The sequence below is a fragment of the Panthera pardus genome, unplaced genomic scaffold, assembly GCF_024362965.1.
Source record: "Panthera pardus isolate Hobbes unplaced genomic scaffold, ASM2436296v1 HiC_scaffold_8, whole genome shotgun sequence".
NCBI classification, from domain to species: Eukaryota; Metazoa; Chordata; class Mammalia; order Carnivora; family Felidae; genus Panthera; species Panthera pardus.
The window spans coordinates 10,235,731-10,252,420 of NW_026527013.1; the positions used below are offsets into that span (position 1 = coordinate 10,235,731).

Here is a 16,690-nt window from a genome sequence, read left to right on the forward strand (position 1 = left end):
CTGAGACTCAGAGAAGTTAAGTAACATGCCCAACGTCACCCAGCCAGTTAACTCTAGAGCCGGGATTTGAACCTAGGTTCTAGAGCCTGTGCTCGGGTAAGTAATGTCAGGAGGTGATGATACAGGTGAGGAGGGCTAGGCGGCCAAGGAAGTTCCTTCTGAGGAGTAGACATGTAATTATTATCCTCGTTTGACGGATGGGCAAATTGAGGCTCTGAACGGTCAACTGAGCTGCCCTGGGGGACACACGGCCAGAAAGAGGTGGGGCCAGGATCGGACCCCAGGTAGCCCGGACTCCATTGCCCACCCACAAGAGAAACAGTGCCCGAGCAAATGCCAGGAGGCTTGAGGGCTGCCTGGAGGAGGTGGAGGTCACCAGGCCTTGAAGCGATTGGAGGAGCAGGGAGGGGGGAAGGGAGGGTACAGCGTGAAGAACCTGACAGAGCTGGCACCTGAATACGTTCCTGGGGGCAGTTCTTCGAGGACAGATTTCCAGGCACAGCCCTGCCTTGGCTTCCCCCAGGCCAGCTCTGCTTAAAGGGAAGGCAGCCACAGGGACTTCATTAGCCTCTCGGAGGCCCCAGCAGCCCTGGGGGGATGAAAAGGGCCCGAGAAGGGAGCCATCCTAATTTTGGCACACCTGGCAGGGGGCACAGGGCCACTGAAAAGGAAGCAGCTGGGGCCGGCTGGGCAGGCCCCGTCATTGTTCCAGCTGGACCCGCTGTCAGAGCATCAAATGCAAAACCAGAGTAAAGGGGGTGGGGGCGCCGGTGGCCTCTGCTCCTCCTTTAATAGACCAAAGGACCCTGGCGGCTTAGCTCTTTTTCCTAATTTAAAGATATTTTCAGGCTTTTGGGAGCTCCCCTATGGTGAAGCAGGAAGGTTGGAATGGGGGGGGGGGGGCCTTGAAACTCTCATCCTGGTTGTCAATGGAGGATGGGGGAGCAGGCAAGGAAGAGGAGGGACTGGAGGTGGTTTGGGGCCAAGGGTGGGACCCTTGAGGAATAAGGAGGTCACTGTGTTCCGGGCTCTCTTCTGCCTCAGTTTCCCCTCTCTGGGACCTGTGAGATGCCTCTCCAGAAACATTGGTCCCTGCTAAGGAAACGGGGGGTGGGGGGGGGGGCTCTTCCGTGTCCACTTTGGAGGCCTTGAGTTGGGGCACGGTGGGGGGGCTTCCCCATGCCAACCCCTGGGCAGGGCAGCCGGGCCACAGGGGAGGTTGTCAGGAGCCTAAGAAGCAAAGCAGAGGGAGGAGGCTGCCCATATGCGCAGAAGGAGTCGGATGGGGGAGGTGTGTTCCCTGTCAGTGTGGCACTTCTGGTACCAGGGCAGGAAAGAGAGTGGGGAGCCCGGCCAAAGGGGTGCAGCCACCTCCAAGTGGGGGGAAGGGGCTCCTTGGCTCATCTCCACGGGGAGGGTGCACAGGAACCAGGAGAGAGCGGCCCGGGACCCTGGCTAGACGGGAGGGTGTAGCCTAGGGCCAGCTTGGGCTGGGGGGGGGGGGGGGGAGAGGTCCATGCCCTTCAGACCAGGCTCCCCTCACTGCCTTTTTCTCCCCCCAACGTTTCCTTCCCCTCCTCCCTCCCTCGCTCATCCCACCCCAGCCTGCCCTCATCCTTCCTGGCCCCCCCCACCCCGCCCTCCCCCACCTCACCTCTCGCCGGCCTCCCCTCTACCTCCGTCCCCCTCCCAGCTCCCTGGCCAGCTCTCCAGCCTCCCGCGGTGCCACCTCCTTGGGCCGCCTTTCTCTTCCCTCCTCCCGGCTCCCAGCCATCCCCTCCACCCCGCCCCCACCCCCCGCCAGCCCGCCCTCCTCCCTCTGACTGGCTCCCGCCTCCCCATCATTCTCCCAGCCCCCTCTTCCCTCTCTCTCTCAGTCTCACTCTCTCTCTCTCCCCCTTCTTTCCTTCATCCCGGCCTCTCTTCCCACCTTCCCCAGCAGGAGACAGGGGCCGCACTCTCCCCCCTCCAGCCCCCTCCCCGGGCCGGCGGGCTCGGCTCCGCGCCCTCCGCTGGGGCCGCCGCCATCTTGCGGGATGCTGGGGAGGGAGCCGCGAGCAGGCAATGGAAACAATACATCTTTTATGAAGCACCCCCCCCCCCCCCCCGCCTGGAAATCTTACATTAACGTGGCATTGATTTCCCTCGGAATGGAAGGGCCTCTCGTGCGCCCCCAGAGGGGCTGGAAGGCGGGGTGGGACTTGGGGAGGAGGGGGCCGTGCTGTGTGTTGGGGGGGGGGGGATCGTCTGCTCCCGGCTCTGCCTCGAGCCCAGCAGCCGGCACCCCCCCCCCCCCCGCCTCCCCAGGTCCGGGCCCCCGCTCAGAGGCAGCCCCCGAAAGTGGGCTCCTCGGCAGAGGGACGCAGTGGGCCGGTTCCCGGACGGGGGTCCGGGAGCGTGGCTTTGGAACAATTCCTGGACCTGGGGCGCCCCGAGAGTCCCTCCTCGGCCTTGGCATTGGCCAGAGAAGGCGCAGGAGAGCCTCGGCTGCTCCTGGGCCCACGATGTGCGGCCAAACGGGACACGTGTTCCCCCCCACCCCCCACCCCAGCTTGGGCTCCCTCTCCCCTCCCCACCCGGTTTCCTTCCTCTCTCCTCTCCCATCTTGCCACCTAACTCCCAGTTCCCGCCTCCCTCCTCCTCCCTCGTCCTCTCCCGGTTCCCCCCTCCCCATCCCTTCCCTGCTGCCGACTGCTTGACTGCTCCCTCCCCCCACACCCCCTTCCCTGCTTGCTAATGGCCCGGTGGCAGGCAGGCGGCTCCTCGCCTGTTTCCGGGGGAGTCGGGTTTGCAGCCAGGGGAGATGCTGGAGAGACTGGGGTGGGGGGAGAAGAATTATACACACATAAATCTGGGATAATGACGGTGGTGCTGATGGGGCTGGCAGCCGCAGCTCCCAAGCACCACCCCCCACCCCCCCAGCCGCCAACACTCGACAACCAACCAGGACTTCCTGGCTCTCTGGAGGGCCCATGGATCCTTGTCATCTCTCTGAATGGGTCCTGCTGGGTAGACAGGGCCCAGGCTAGTGTGGGACATCTCATGCCGCACTGGGTCTCCTTTCCATTTGCAGCTTGCCCGTTTGCCTGCCCTGCAGCCCGGGGCAAGTAGGCACAACAATAAAGACAGGTGGATTTTCTGGGCCTGCAGGTCCCGACCCTGTAGCCCCCCACCATCTGGAATCCCCGTGTCTCTAGGTTTCCCGAGGTCATGCCACCCACAAGATGACATCTTGCATATAATTGAACAGTCAGACCTGGATTTTTCTGCCCTTTCCCTATTTCCTAGATGTGTGACCTTGGGCAAGTCACTTAACCTCGCTGAGATTCAGTTCCCTCTAAGTCGAGGATAACAACCATCTTCAACTAGAACACGAAGCATGATCCTGACAAGTTCAATGTTATGTGAAAGAGACCAGACAGAAGAGGGCACACAGTAAGGTTCCATTTACACGAAATTCAAGGACAGGCAAAACGAATCTATGATGACAGAGTCAGACTGGGGGCTTTGGACTTCCAGGAATGGGCATGAAGGAATTTTCTGGAGGGATGGACATATTCCTTCTTGGTTTGGGTGGTGGATACGCAGGTATGTACGTGCATAAAAATTCACTGAGCTGAAGCTGAAGATCTGTGCACTTTACCTTATCCAAGTTAACACTCCATTTTATTTATTTTTTATTTTTTTTAATGTTTATTTATTTTTTGAGAGAGAGAGACAGAGCATGAGCAGGGGAGGGGCAGAGAGAGAGGGAGACGCAGAATCCAAAGCAGGCTCCGGGCTCCGAGCTCTCAGCACAGAGCCCGACGCTGGGCTCGAACCCACGAACCCCGAGATCGTGACCCGAGCGAAGTCAGATGCTTAACCGACTGAGCCACCCAGGTGCCCCTTAACACTCCATTTAAAAAAAAAAGAAGGAAACGGAGAAAAGAAAATGTCCCCTAGACATCACCCACTTCTTCCCATTTCTGTGGCCCCCACCCCAGCCCAGCCCCCCTCACGGCTCACCTGGATTATTGTTGTTACTTCTGCCCTGGAGTCTTGCTTCTGCCTTTACTCCTATCCGTCTTTGCAGGGGCCCAGAGGGGTCTTTGAAAAGACCAGAAAGTTGTCATTCTGTTCAGAACCCTGCATTCCATCCTGGTGGCTCCTAGATTCAATTCAAATCCCTCGCTGAGCCTCTTCGGGACCCTTCTCCCCGTTGCTTACCGCACTCCAGCTTCACAGACACTTGGCACTGGCTGTTCCCCTTCCTAGAACACCCTTCCTCCTAGATCTCACCGTGGCTAACTCTACTGCCTTCTTCAAGTCCCAGCTCCATGGCACCTCCTCCGGGGGACCTTCCCAACCCCCGCCCACTACGTCTTTGACACTTCCCACCCTCCAATATTGCCTTGTTTCTCTGTCTTCATGTGTGCAGTGCCTCGCCACTCTCCACTGGAGCACAGTCCCTTTTTGGCCCTTGACTCTCACTCTCATCGTGTCCCACAATATCTGGCATCTATTAGATGTCCAATATAGGTTGACTAAATGAATTAAATAAGAAGGTTGTAACTATTTAAGGATGTAAGTGATGGAAAGTCCTTGGCATGTCACGGGCATTCAATAAACCGGGGAACGGCCTTCTTCATGAAGATAGAACATGAAAATAATCTGTGGCTATTTGCTCTTTTTTTTTTTTTTTGCTTTTTAAAATTATTTATTGAGAGAGAGAGAGAGCGTGAGCAGAGGAGAGGCAGAGAGAGAAGGAGAGACAGAATCTCAAGCAGACCCCTCACTGTCAGCACAGAGCCCCGCTCAGGGCTCGATATCATGAACAGGAGATTGCAACCTGAGCAGAAATCAAGAGTCAGATGCTTAACCGATTGAGCCACCCAGGAGACCCTGTGACTCTTTGCTTTTGTGCCCTCTCTCAGTCCAGAACTTGGGGAGGTAATCTGGAGTAGGAAATATTCTCCCAAAAGGAAGATATTTGCAACAGGTATATCTGACAAAGGATGCATATCCATTACACATAAAGAGCTCCTACAAATCAATAAGGAAAAGACAACCAAATTTATAAAATGATAGAAGACTTGAACAATTTGCCAAGTAGAAGTGTCAAAATAGTCAATAAGCTCAATGTCCTAAGTCATCAGAGAAATGCACACACAACCACATTGAAATCTCACAACATAACCAATTGGAATGCCTAAAATGACAAAGACTGATGGTACCAAGTGTTGACAAGGATGTGGACAACTGGAACTTTTTTTTTTTTTTTTAGTAATCTCTACACCCAATGTGGGGTTCGAACTCATGACCCTGAGATCAAGAATCACATGCTCTTCCAACCGAGCCAGCCAGCCACCCCTGGAACTTTCATGCACTGCTGGTGGGAATGTAAAATGATACGGCCACCCTGGAAAACTGGCAGTGTCTCCTAAAATTGCACACGCACCTGCCCAATGACCCAGCCCTTGCACTCCTGGGTATTTACCCAACAGAAACATAAACTGTGTTCATATACAAGAAGGTTCATGGCGGCTTTGTCACAAGAAGCAATCACTGAAAACAACTCAAATATCCATCAACAGCAGAATACATGAGCAAATTGTGGCATGGTCTGACGATGGAATATTACACGACAAAGAAAAAGGACAGACTAATAATACTTGTGATGGCAAGGATGATTGCCACAGGTTCGATGTGATGGGAATGACACAAGACAGACGAGGGCACGCAGTGGGGTTCCATTTATGTGAAATTCAAGGACAGGCAAAATGAATCTATGGTGACAGAGTCAGATTAGGGGATTTGGGCTTCCAGGAATGGGCATGAAGGAATTTTCTGGAGGGATGGACATATTCTCTCTTGGTTTGGGTGGTGGATACACAGGTATATACTTGCATAAAAATTCATTGAGCGAAAACTTAAGACCTGTGCACTTCGCCTTATCCAAGTAATACCTCAGTCAAGGGTGGGGGAGGAGGGGGAAGATGGAAACAGAAAAGAAAATGTCCCCTAGAGCTGGGTATGGTCCATATGCTGTGTGAGTCCTGGGAGGTTTCACCATCGTCTTCCAGGGTGGACAAAAGTTGGAAAATTTATTTATTTATTTATTTATTTTTAATGTTTATTTTTGAGAGAGAGAGAGAGACAGAGCACGAGCAGGGGAGGTACAGAGAGAGAGAGAGAGAGAGAGAGAGAGAGAGAGAGACGGAGACACAGAATCTGAAACAGGCTCCAGGCTCTGTGCTGACAGCTCAGAGCCTGATGCGGGGCTTGAACTCACAGACTACGAGATCATGACCTGAGCCGAAGTCGAACGCTCAACCAACTGAGCCACCCAGGCACCCCAAAAGTTGGAAAATGTAAACAGCTGCCCCAGATTCAGGAGGGAAGTTCAAGGGTGGGAGTGGCCCCTCCTGTGTCTCTGGGGCGATGAGGGCTCCTAGCCTCCTCTGGCAGTGGGGTGTGGGCGGTCCAGTCTGAGGGCAAGAGGATGCCCTTGAGGTCTCCTTCCTACCCCTTCATCCCCTCCAGCCCGAGCTGTGGACCCAGCCAACTCCTGTACCAGAAACTGCTAGTGAGTCTGGTTGCTATGGCAACAGGGCTGCAAGGCCCCCAGGAACCCGCCGCTTTGCCTCATTGCACAGGGAGCTTTTCCCCCCTTTAAAGGGAAATGGGAGTCAGGGGAGGGGGAAACCCCTTCCTCTGATCTTGAAGGAGACACGTCCCCCACCAGCTTTGGCCCAAACCACTGGTTTGGAGAGGAGGGTCCGGGTGGAACCCAGACAGTGGTTAAGGACGGAATCTGCTCTTTGGGTTATACCAGCCCTCCTCCTCCCTAATTTGATTGATTTTTTTCCTTTAAGTTTATTTATTTTGAGAGAGAGAGAGAGAGAGAGGGAGAGGAACAGAGAGAGACAGAGAATCCCAAGCAGCCTACGCACTGTCAGCGCAGAGCCCAACATGGGGCTCGATCTCACAAACTGTGAGACCATGACCTGAGCTGAGATCCAGAGTTGGACACTTAACCGACTGAGCCACCGGGCTCCGAGTCCTTTCAAGGCCCAAGAAAAGGGTCTTTCCGTAGCTCTGACTTTTCCTGTGTGTTCGTTCCTTTCCCCCTGCCTTGGGAAAAATGGGTAGAAATGACGGGTAGAAGGAGCACTGCATCTGGTGTCAGAAGGAAAGGAAGGCTGAGGGTCTGGCAGCCTTCCTGTGTGACCTTGCCCCATTCCTTAACCTTTCTGGTTCCTCTTTTACAAAAACTGAGACTCCAGTTCCTACTTCAGAGCTTCCTGTGAGGACTTGCATCGACTCACACATGCAAAACGCTTAAGACGACTCCTGGCACATAGCTGCTACTCAATACGTCTGTTATTGTGTCGTGTCGGTCACTTTCATGTGGAATAAGGTATGTCACCCTCACCAGCAGCTTTGTGGGCTAGCCGTGAGCATACCCCTTTCAAAGATTGGGTAACTGAGGCTCGAATGCTCTCGGAGGGAGGCCATTCTCCAGTCTCCCAGAAATCCTGGACCCTTGAACCACCCCAAGCCCTCAGCTCAGCGGTAAAGCGGGTTGCTGGCACCCTGCCACTAGGGTACAGAGAGGGGCTGCCTCTAGCCCCTTTCGTCCTGCTTCCTGTGTGTGTGTGTGTGTGTGTGTGCGTGTGTGTGTGTGCCCAGAGAGTCATAGCTGCTTCAGGGCTAGTGTTACCATAAGTAGTAAGTTGTGAGCGCTTCCTGACCTTGTCCCTTTGTCTATTATGTTCCACAGGGGATGCAGGAAATCCTTCCTTGGGGCAAGATAAATAAATAAACAAACAAACAAATAAATCAGATATTACAGATGAACCTTCCTGTCCCCCATTCCAGTTCCCTCATTAGAGGACCCACTGTTGTCTGTTTGGTGTATATCCTTACAAATCTTTTTTTTTTTTTTTATGAACATTTACATACACCTATACCCACCTATATACATGTAGTATTGATTTGTGCGATGTCTTTTTGTTATGCTTATTTATTTTCTTTGAGAGAGAGAGAGAGAGAGAATGAGAACGGGGGGCAGGGCACAGAGAGGGAGACAGAGAATCCCAAGCAGGCTCCGCTCTGTCACTGCACTCAGCGCAGAGCCCTATGCCTGGCTCGAACCCCTGAACTGTGACATCACGACCTGAACCCAAACCAAGAGTCAGACGCTTAACCCACGGAGCCCCCCGGGCGCCCCTGATTTGTGTGATGGCTTAGTCTGAGTTCCCTCAAAAGAAAAACCCTGAGACAAGCAAGGGTTTGGGGGCAAGTTGTCGGTCTGGGAGGCGACCCCAGGAAACAGCCGTAGGGGGTTGGGGAAGTGAAAAAGGAGGGGCAGATTGTGATTTTTCAAAGATGTCCACCCTTGGTATTTATACCACTGTACAGGTTCTTTTTACAACAGGCTGAGGCTCCTCCCACAAGAGGCGGGGTCTGTGCGCCTCTTCTTGGACCTGGGCGGGGCTTGCGACTGCTCTGACCAATGGAGTATAAAGGAGGTGATTCTGACAGGCTTCAGGGGCTGGGTCACAGAAGAGAGGACCGCTGCCACCTGGGGCTCCCCTCTTGGCTTTTTTCCCCTCCTCCTTCTCCTCTCCCTCCTCCTCCTCCCCCTCCTCCTCTTCTCCTCTGTCTTTCAATCCTTACCCTTGGAACCCAGCCATGTTGTAAGGAAGCCCAGGTCACACATGCGGGTGTTACAGACAACAGCTCCAGTGGGGTCCTCGGGCAACAGCCAGGGTCAGCCAGCAGTCCTGCTAGTGTCGCCCTCCGGATGACTCCAGCCCCCGCCTTTGAGGCTCCCAGCTGAGGTCTCAGACACTGAGGAGCAGACACGCTGTTCCCCTTGTGCCCTGGTCGGAATTCCCGATTCATAGAAACATGAGAGATAAGAAATGATCATCATCTTAAGGCACTGAACTTGGGTAATTGGTGAATCGGGATTAGACAGTTAATACAACAGGGAAGGTAGGAAGCCAGCAGGGTGGGGCATTAACGAGCAGGGGACCCCTGTGGGCACCTGGGGCTCAGTCCTCCTGGGGACCTCTGGAAGGCGCTGGGAGTAGATTGAACATCTCAGCGTTGTCCCCCCCCCCCCCCCCCCCCGCCACCACCACCCAGGTGAGGGAGTTGGGCATAGCCGCCAGCTCCCATCCGTCCCTGACAGAGGCCTGCTCCTGGGTGCGATCCCTGCCTTGCTGACCCCTAAGAAAATTCCCCCAGGTGGGGATGTAGCTGTTTGGGGTGGGATGCTGCAAGGCTTTATGGGAACTGTCCACTAAAGCTTCAGGTGACCCCAGATGGACCCAGGGCATCGACCACAACACTACACGTGCTTTTAAAAAACATTTTAAACAGCAGTTATATGATAGGGCACACATCGCTCTGAAACTTGCTTTTATCACTGTGTTAGTTTCTTGTGGCTGCACAAGCTGGGGGGCTTAAAGCAATAGAAATGTGTTCTCTCGCAGTTCTGGAGCCCAGAAGTCTGCAATCAAAGTGACACAGCAGGGCCACACTCCCTTGGAAGGCTCTAGGCTCTCGGGGAGGATCCTTCCTTGCCTCTTCCAGCTTCTGGGGGCTCCTGGCATTCTTTGAGCTTCTTCCCCGTGTTTCCCCAAGCTCCCTTTCCTTTCTCGTGCAAGGACACCAGCCAGCGGATTTAGGACCCACTCTAAAATCCAGGACGATCTCACCTTGAGATCCTTATCACTCCTGCAAAGACTCTATTTCCAAAGAAGGTCCTGTTCACAGGTACTGGGGGGTTAGGACTTGGGCATCCTTTTTGGGAGGGGCGCGGGGGGACACGACTCAATGCACTACGGTCACAGAAGATTTGGGTGCTTTTGGCATGACCTTTCTTGGGTCTCGTTCTCCATAGTCGGGACCATAATTCGCTTAATAATTCATCATTCCCCCTGGCTTTATCTGAGGTTGTTACTGACTTTTTGTTCTCGCCAAAGTCCTTGTCTGTATCATCTTGTGCAGGAGAACAAATATTTCTCCAAAAGGTGTTCCCACCGGTACAAGAGCTGGTTCTGAATTCTAAGTTAAAGAGGGTAGGATAAGCTAGTCCCCTGTGGCCTTCAAGATTGACCCTTCACCCTCCTCCACCCGGCTCAGGGTGCTGGGAGCCCGATGGGGCTCCCTGGTCCTCCGGCTTCCCCGGATCTCGCCAACAGGGGGCGCTGGTAGGAGATGGAAGGAGGGAGGGCAGAGGGGTCAGCTGTGAGCTGGTTACTCACCTGACCAGGACCACAGCTCCTGGGGGTGGTAACAGCTCCCCAGCCTCCCAGGACCCTAGGGTCACGTGCAACAGCGGTCTGCTCTTCTGTGACCCAGCCCCTGAAGCCCATTTCTATAACGGACCTTGAGTCACCCACATAACAGAGTCTGTTTCTCAGGGGGACCCTAACTGCAAAGGGCTTTTCCTTTTGAGTTTTTCCTCTTACCTAAAGGGTTTGATTGATTGATTGATTGATTGACTGATTGATTTATCTGTCTATCTCCCTCTCTCTCTGCCCCTCCCTGGCTCACGCATTGTGCTCGCTCTCTCTCTTTCTCTCTCTCTCTCTTTTCCAATGTAATTTATTGTCAAATTGGCTTCCGTACAACACCCAGTGCTCATCCCAACAAGTGCCCTTGTCAATGCCCATCACCCGTTTTCCCCTCTCGCCCACCCCCCATCCCCCCTCAGCTTTTTCTCTGTGTTTAAGAGTCTCTTGTGGTTTGCCTCCCTCCTTCTCTGTCTGTAGCTATTTTTTCCCCTTCAAAGGGTTATATTTAGAAAGAATTTAAAAATATTTAGCTTTGGGGCACCTGGGTAGCTCAGTTGGTTAAGCATCCGATTTCAGCTCGGGTCATGATCTCACGGTTCATGAGTTCGGGCCCCGCATCAGGCTCCATGCTGACAGCTCAGAGCCTGAGGCCTGTTTCAGACTCTGTGTCTCCCTCTCTCTCTGCCCCTCTCCTGCTCGTGCTCTGTCTCTCTCTCTCTCAAAAATAAATAAACATTAAAAAAATTTAAAGAATAAAAAGATTTAGCTTTATTATTGTGGTAACTATCACAGGCAGGAAACGCACTCAGAGCACACAGAAAGACAACAGCGTTCTCGCACATTCCCAGCCTTGAGGAAATCACTGTTGATCGCTAGGTGTTTAGTCTACCAGTCTTTCTTGGGGCAGGGCTTTGGGGTCAGACAGAGCGGGGCCTGAGTCCCAGCCTGGCCACGACATGCTGCGTGATCTTGGTCAAGTGTCTTAACCTCGCTGAGCTTCCGTTTCCTCATCTGTAAATGGAGTCATCGTAGCACCCATTTGGTGGGCTTGCTGGGAGGTGCAAATGCCCAGGACTGACAGATACCAGCCCTTTCTACATATATCAGTGTCACAGGTAGTTCTCCAAATCCCCATTCAGGCGTTCTATATATAATAGGATCCCGGCCCTGCCTTTTGTGGTCAAAACAAGTTCTGCTTTTGTTTCAACAGTCCTAGAACCTCACAAGGTTGCTGCTAGGCTGCCAGGATTTTTTTTTTTTTTTTTTTGAGGTCTTAGGTTTGGTTTTTTTTTATATAGTTTTTCGGCCAGCGCCCTAAAAAATTGAAGTTCACGTTTGTCTAGTACTAGGTGCAAGGCACCATGTTAGACACTTGATAGACATAACTTTCTGTAACCCTCACAATAACCCATTTCACAGAAGCAGGAATCGAGGCACAGCCAGTAGGTGGACGAGGCAAGATTTCTTCCCATTCCCTGCCTTCAGCACTAGCTGCTGTGGCCGCCTTGAGTCACTCCCTGGACCCATTTAACATAATCAATCTTGTTATTGTGTCAACGAAGACACGATAAGCCAAGGCCATAACCATGGGGCACCTGGGCGGCTCAGTCGGTTAAGCGTCTGACCCTTGATTTTGGCTCAGGTCGTGATCTCACGCACCGTGAGATCGAGCCCCCCAGTCAGGCTCGGTGCTCGGAGCCTGCTTGGGATTCTCTGTCTGCCCCTCCCCTGCTTACTCTCTTTATTTCTCTCTCGAAATAAATAAATAGATAAATAATTTTTAAAAAAGAGCCATAACCGTCAGTTCGATTCAATTCCACAAAAATACATTGACCACCCACTACATGCCAGGCGTTAGGCTTCTCAAGACAAGATTAATGGGATGCCCTTCTTTTCGGAGCATATGGACCTTCTGGGTTCACATGCTTTCACTGATGCCCGGACTTTGTGCTATGTGCTTCGGGTCACAGAGTCTCCCCTTGCATTTGGAGGCTCCGGGTGGTTAAAGGTGTTGGAACAAGGACTGGGGGGACAATACGTTGGTGTTATTAGTGTTGCTTTATCAACAGTTAAAGCCAATTTGGGGTGGCGGAGGGGAGGAAACTGTAGTCCAAAAGTTTAGGGGCCCAAGCTCTGGCCCCCGAATGCCTGGATTTGAATCCCAGATTCATGGTTCCTTGTGGTGTGACCTCGGACAACCCCCTCGTCTCCCTTGCCTCAGTGAGTCCATCTGCAGAATAGACCTCATGATAGCAACCTGTCTTCTAGAATCGTGGTGAAATCAGGGAGCTCTATAAAGCTGTAGGCAGCTCGGGGCACAAAGCAAGCACTCAGTAAGTGATAGAGATTATGATGATGATCCAGCCAGGCCCTCCCCACCCCCCCACCCCCCCCCCCGTGGCCCCCAGAAAGTAGCCAGAGGGAGGACCCAGATTCTGAACCTGCAGGGCTGGTGTGGAGGAGTAGGAGGGAGCCAGGACCCCAGCCTCCCCTTCATGGGGGCTGCCAAATCCGGTAGAGGTGCCGCGAGGTCTGGCCGCCCCCAGCAAGCACGTGAATTACCTCTCAGGGTCACGGGTCTTAAGGAGCCCCTCTGCGGGATCTCACCCGGCCCTCTGTATATTGATCTCATCTAATCTCTCAGCAGGCGGGCGGGGCTCTAAATCCTTCTTTACTCCTTTCCTGCCCCCGCTGGGCAAGGAGGCCCCAGGCAGGGCTTAGCTCGAAGCGAATGAGGCCTGGGAAGCCGGAGCGCTTGGGGGGACATCTCTGCCCCTCATAACAGAAGATGGACAGCGCGGTGTGTACATAGGGGACGTCCCCCAGATGGGGGGAGGGCAGGCTGGCACTTCGTCCCTCTGCCAGCCAGGGGACCAGGACACCCACTGCCCCCCCCCCAACCCCGGGTCCGGAATCCACCGTTGTGGCTGCGGAACCGGGTCAGTGGCCTCTCCCAGACAGCCAGGCGTGGTGCCCCATGGCGGGGGAGGGAGGGGGCTGGAGGAGGATTTGGGAGCTGGTGAAGGGCACTGCTTTGTTGCTCTGTCTTCTTGCAGAAGCCAAAGCTGCAGGGAGAGGCCGCCTGCCTGGGCTCTGCTGGGGTGATTAGCGTCTGCGGGGGCTCCTGGCCTTACCTGGGGTCACCGGTGCTTTTCTGGCCACTGCCAGTCGTTCAGGGGGCTCCCTGGGAGCCTGGCAGGCCTCAGTTCCCACCCTTGAAGTGGGCTCTGGTGGGGGGGTGGGGAGCCCAGCGGTTCTGTGGAGCTGCCTGGTCCGGAGGGAAGGTCAACGGAGGCTGTGGGGCATGTGGGGGGGGGGGGGGCTAGTGGAGCGGGTGGGGCACAGAGGTGGCCTCAGACACGCAGCTCGGTGGCGCTTGTTAAAGCTCTGAAGACGGAGAAGTCTGGGTTTGAAACCACTTTTTGCTGGGAGACCCTGAGCCAGTGACTTTGCCTCTCGGGGCCTTGTTTCCTCCCGTTCCTTGTCACCTCCTCTGTTTTGGGTCAAGAACCGAGTCAATGAAACGGCTCGGAGCGAGGGCCCCTCCCGGCCAAGAGAAAAGGCTATCTACCAACAGATACGTGAAGATCGACGAGGGGGTGGCAGCAGGCTCCTACCCGTGGAGGTTTACCCGTGCCCATCCGGGTGGCCCACCCGGGACACATCTGGACCGTACCCGGAGCACATCTTCCAGGCTTCCAGCGACTGGTCCATCTTGGCCCGGCTCAACCAGCATCAGAGAGGCACTAAGTCCCTGGGTGAGGTCTCCTTTCCTGAGAAAACACAAAAACTGGAACACGTAAAGGGCGCTCAGCGAATGCCAGTCACTGTCCTGAGCACCTCACACTCATGACGGCACTTAACTTTACGACAACCTGCGAGCTGGAGGCCATCAGTGGTGCTGGCCAAGAATTATGCTTCCTGCCCACCTGGGGGGGGGGGGGTCATGTGATTACTTCTAACCAATGAGTTGTGAGTGGAGCTGACACCTGGCATTCCCAACTAGAGCTTTTCATTGCCTGTGCACGACTTTCCAAGGCCCTTATTTCCTTCTGACATGATGGCAAGCAATGTTCCAGAATGTTCCAGAGTGTGACTGCTCCGCCAGTGACTCTGATAAGCAGACCCTCCCTGCGATGGCCCCAAATGGACATGAAGCATGAGTGAAAAATAAGCCTGTGATTTTCAGTCACTGAGATGCTGCATTTCTCTTTTTCTGCAGCCTAGCCTAACCATCAGAAATTACATCCCCCCCCCCCCCCCCCCGCTTTATAGTTGAGGAAATTGAGACACAGACAAGGTTAAGTCACTTGCCTTAAGTCACCCAGCTAGTAAGTGACAGTCAGAGTTAGAAGCTGGGCAGTCCAGAGGTGTCTGGGTGGCTCAGTCAGTTGAGTGATCAACTTCAGCTCAGGTCACGATCTCACGGTCCGTGAGTTCGAGCCCCGAGTCGGGCTCTGGGCTGATGGCTCGGAGCCTGGAGCCTGCTTCCGATTCTGTGTCTCCCTCTCTCTCTGCCCCTCCCCACTCATGCTCTGTCTCTCTCTGTCTCAGAAATAAACATTAAAAAATTTTTTTCTTAAAATAAAAAAAATGTTTATTCATTTTGAGAGAGAACGACTTGGGGAGGGGCAGAGAGAGAGAGAGAGAGAGACGGAGAGAGAGAATCCCAAACAGGCTCCATGCCGCCAGCACAGAGCCGGACAAGGGCTTGATCCCATGAACCATGAGATCACGACCTGAGCTGAAATCAAGAGCCAGAGGCTTAACTGACTGAGCCGCCCAGGCGTCCCCAGAATCTGTGCGTTTTATTTCTAAACGGTCTTTCTGGATGGGACGCAGTCACCCTGGGGGGCCTGGAAAGTATGGAAAATTCATAAACTGTAGTGGATTCTGGGTGGGGTTGGCTTTTTTGGCCTCTGATTGTTTGGGGCTTTTTGTTTTTCCTCTCCCTTGAACACGGACTCTCCTAGAAGGTTCCCTCCTCAGCTCCCCTGCGCCATACCTGGGAGGCTGGGGGAGGCCGGGAGGGGGGCAGAGAGGGGGCTTTCTCCTCTCCCCCTCCTCACTTAGAAAGTCTGTCTTCTGCAGCTCCTCCGTGCCCCCCTCCAGGGACAAATTCCCCGAGTCCTAGCGGATCTGCACCCCATTCCCCAGCTCCTCCTACACCCTGTCCACGGGAGCCCCAGCGCGCCCTGCGAGGCCACCTGGAATAGATGGAGGTCAAACATTGCAAAGGAGAAAAGCCCTGAGGCCGGACGGCCGAGCCCCGAGCTGAGCTTTCAGAAATGTCTTCTCACCTCTTCACCCCACGCGGCTTCCTTTGCTCTCCCGGGGTCCCTGAGGTCCGGCTGCAGCCCCCAGAGAGCCAGCACTCCAGCATCCCCTGCCCTCGGAGGCTCCCCGGGAAAACGTGGCCAGGCGGGGCTCAGGACACCTTCACGCAAACCTCAGCTCGTCCTGCCCTGACCGGTTAACTCGACACTTACTCTACATTAAATACCAATTGGGCCAATTTTCTGCTGTAATTAAAACCTCTGCAGACGCGTTCCCTGCTCATCAGTGATGAGTTTATTAACCTCCAGCTCTGAAGGAATGTGGGGCAGGGAGAAGGACGGAAAAGTGTTTGGCTCCGGGCAGGGGGCAGGGGGCAGGCGGCCGGCAGCCGTGTTTGCAGAAGCGTCGGCATCTGTGTGGGGCCTGCCCCTGTGACGGGGACCCAGAAAGACCCACCCCTGCCGTGCTGGCCTTCTGCAGCCCTGGAATCATAACTGAGTGTCTTTTGAGAGTTCCACCTCCCAGACTGCTGACAAGCAGCTTGTCTGGAACCCGGAGACATGGCCTCTTCCAGCTCAGCAATCTGGGCTCGCTTGTCGTGCAGCATAACCGAGGCTGTGGTAACGATTACATATTATATCCCCACTTACAGAAGGTGAACCCGAGGCAGCCCGGTTTGCTTCCGAACCCAGGGGAGACCGAGATGGTTCTTGGCAAAGGGAGCCCCAGATCGTAGGGATAGACTCTCAAGGTTGACAGGGGGAGCAGGCCCGGCTGGTTCCCTCGTCTGCCGGAAGTGTGAGGTTCACGGCCACCAGCCATAGGGGCTGGAAGCTCAATGCCTGGCACACCCGGGGCAGCTCAAGCAATCAATGGTCTGTTCGTCAGAGAAAACCTGTAGACTGGAGCATGACCCAGCCCCCAAAAGCAACTGTTTTGTTTTTTTAATCAATAGATTGTATTTCTTTTTTCTTTTTATTATGTTAAAAAATTTATTTATTTATTCTTGAGAGAGAGAGAGAGTGAGCAGGGGAGGAACAGGGTGGGGGGGGGGGCGGTGGAGAGAGAGGATCCCAAGCAGCTCCGCACTGTCAGCACAGAGCCCAACGCGGGGCTTG

At 54.3% G+C, this 16,690-nt stretch overlaps 1 long non-coding RNA gene across 1 annotated transcript in view; it reads right to left on the reverse strand.

Moving 5' to 3' along the window:
• Window positions 1–13,281: 13,281 nt before the first annotated feature.
• LOC128775531 (uncharacterized) overlaps window positions 13,282–16,690 on the reverse strand; it is a 70,371-nt gene continuing 66,962 nt past the window's right edge. Inside the window, exon 4 of the long non-coding RNA XR_008420268.1 lies at window positions 13,282–14,068. This is a non-coding gene — a long non-coding RNA (uncharacterized LOC128775531). The remainder of the gene's footprint in view (window positions 14,069–16,690) is intronic.